The sequence below is a fragment of the Microtus ochrogaster genome, unplaced genomic scaffold (assembly GCF_000317375.1).
Source record: "Microtus ochrogaster isolate Prairie Vole_2 unplaced genomic scaffold, MicOch1.0 UNK205, whole genome shotgun sequence".
NCBI lineage: Eukaryota > Metazoa > Chordata > Mammalia > Rodentia > Cricetidae > Microtus > Microtus ochrogaster.
Window position 1 is genome coordinate 87,087 of NW_004949303.1, and position 3,089 is coordinate 90,175.

Below are 3,089 nucleotides of genomic sequence, written 5' to 3' on the forward strand. Positions count from 1 at the left end.
TATTTTTTAGTTATACATTACATTTTTAAATGAGCTGAATAAACACAAAATGGTAATCAAGAGCAGAAATACATATACACAGTATAACAAAATTGACCTTAATTTTGTTTCAATAAACCAAGATCTATACAAATGCAAAGTATTCACATCTATATCATATCCTACTTTAAGTGTAAACAAATATTTATAAACAATATTTGGGAATATGGGTTGTAGGTCTTGCCAAACTGCTTCCTGCTTCTTCTGGGTCAAAGTATTTTGGGGCATGTTCATGGCTACCTTTCAGAGTTCTTGGTCCATCAAACTAAATTAGCCTGGAAGGAATCCGTAGGTTCTCATTCTCTGTGGCAACAAAAGAAGAACTTTCTCCAAAGCAACATATCCTTAGAACCAAATTCCTTTTAGTTTTATCTGCCTATCTCCATTCTACCCTATCACAGGCCTAGAACAGATTCATTATTCATTAACCAAAAAAGCAACAAGTATACAGAAGGACTTCCTTCATGAGAAGGGTGCCCAGCAGTAGGGGCAGCATTTTGGAAGGAATTTTAAGGTGAACACAACTTCCAGTGAAAGGTATGTTGGGGAGAGGGGTGATTGTTTACCTGCAGAGGCAACCGAGGCTGGATAGTGTGGAAGGCTGGTGACAGGGTTACAAGGGTTGATATGACAGGGGTGAGTGGAAAAAGAAAAGACAAACACACAGACAGACAGAAATACTGGAATCAGGGAAACTAGGCTCCTCTCTGATGGAGAAAACTTAGCAACCCAGAATTTCAGTGGCTTTATCATACACACTTGAACAGGGAGGCAGAGATTTTGAATACAGCCACAGCAGGAGACAGTGTTGTTATACACACCTGAACAAGGAGGCAGTTTTGACAAATCTTGGTAGGCATAGAAGTCTTTGTAGGGTGTCAGTCTTCAGACCATAAATATGAGGTGTAGGAGAGGGTCATCTGGAAAGCTACAGGTGTTATATTCTATACTCACTGCAAATATTCACACCCATACCCCAGGACAGGCTTAGATGCCCCTCTGAGCTACACCAAGAAAGGTTTTGCCATTTCTATGAGGCTGAAGCATTGATCCTTGATATGACCATGACCTCATCAACAATATACATTTACTAAGGATTTCTCTGGCTTTCCTACAGGCTGAATTTTACAAGCAAGCAAGAAAGCTTATTAAGGAAGGTCAAAAAACACATGTAAAAGTTAGAGCATGTGGCTTCACTGTTAAATACAGATTAAGAAAGGGAGACTCATTGGGAGACTGAATGACTGAAATTCATGCTAGAAAATTTCACACAGGTTTTTGTTTTGTTTTGTAAGTAAGCACCTTTTTAATTGCTCAGTATCTATTCCCTTTGGGGACTTTTGTTCTATGCCAAACAGATGTGTTCTTTTTGTAATCTGAAATTTCAGCATCCTACAATTCTAACTTGATTGTTCCTGCTTTAATAATTGACACCATACTGTAGCCTATAATTGATTTGGTTCTAAGACATTTTTCTAAGTTATTCAGTTTCTGTGAATTTCTAAGTCTTTCAACAATTCTTTTGTTTATTGGGAAAAATAAGAAGAACACATACAAAAGTTGTCTGACCAGAATCTAACATTTCTCCTACAGGTCACTTTACACAGGGTTTTGTCAGAGATGGAGGGTTAGTGCAAATATTTAACAAGAAAATCCTTGATTTTGAAGCTTGTTACATATTAAGGTGCTCACTACACATTGAGGAAATACTCATGTTATAATAACAGAAGATCCACCTGCTCCCCAAAAATTCATCCTCTAAAACACCACCTCATTTGTTCCAAGTCTGGCCTCAACTGGTAGATGGAGTTATTGAGTTGACTGGACCAGAAGGACTCTGACCTTGTCAGTGTATCAGTCATTTGTGGATTATCTAATATCCCTATTAGAGATCTCTGTCACAGAGGGTATAGCTTGTTCCTGGCCTCTTCTTGCCTTAACTCTGCTTTCTGGCCACAGTGAGGCAGTGGTTCTGCTTTAGATCCACCGCAGACTACAGCCATGGTGTTGTGTCACCACAGAGTAAACCCACCCAACACTGAAATATTGAAGCAAAAGAAATCTTCCTCGTTTGAATGGGTTTGAGTGTTTGTCACAGTATAAAGGCCTGACAGACACAACAGTGGAAAACACAGTGAACTGCCGTGGTCTCCATGTTGTAATATTCTTGGGCTAATCACTAATTTCTCAGGCATTTAGGTTCATGGGGTTAATAATAGTGCTTGCCTTAAACAATTGTTTTTAAATTTAAATGTGTTAATAGATGTTGAGTATGTAGAGTAACTCATACACGTTATGGCCACTCCATTAGCTTGTAAACTATAAAACAAGTTTGAGACATGGACAAGAAATCAAAATCAACAATGTAAACAAGTTGTTTTATTCAACTAATTACAGAAATTAAAGTACTAAGAAGTGTAACTTAATAGGCACTGATAACTCAAATGTTATACTAGGGACTTAAGTGAAATCAAATTCTTCATCTGAAGAAGAGTTCAATATCAGAAAAACAGATAAGAATAAAATCACTGAAATATTTCATTCAAGGAATATACTCCACTATAAACACTTGAGATATTTCGTTCAAAAATCTTCTCTGCTTTAAACACTTGAGAAGCCTGTTTCCTGGCCTTGAAAAAGAATCAAGAAGAAAACAAGCTATGAATTATAACCTAGAAATTAATTACATATACTATGTTATCATTTTTTTAAAAATTAGATTTACTGTTTTATCTGTGAGTACGTGTGTGTGTGTCTGTGTGTTTGTGTGCTATAGAGTTCAGTTCTCTTTGTAAGAGGTGTTTCTTGAAGTAGTTTTTCAGCCTTGGCAACAAGTATCTTTGACAACTGAGCCATTGTGTCAAACCTTTATCTTATCATCATTTCAGTGTAGAAACCAAAACCTGGATTTTTTTCAAGATAACAATGAAAAGTCCTGATGGAAAATTATGATCTAAAAATTTAAAAAATTACTAATACATAATTTCAAGTCAAGTCATAAAGAAAATTCTAGATGAAGGCAAAATAGAGTGAAACAAAATATTATTCTC

At 36.3% G+C, this 3,089-nt stretch overlaps 1 protein-coding gene across 1 annotated transcript in view; it reads left to right on the forward strand.

The window, feature by feature from the left end:
• Positions 1-503: 503 nt before the first annotated feature.
• LOC101993707 (amine sulfotransferase-like) overlaps positions 504-3,089 on the forward strand; it is a 35,315-nt gene continuing 32,729 nt past the window's right edge. Inside the window, exon 1 of the mRNA XM_013355583.1 lies at positions 504-576. The gene's annotated coding sequence lies outside the window, so the exon portion shown is untranslated. The remainder of the gene's footprint in view (positions 577-3,089) is intronic.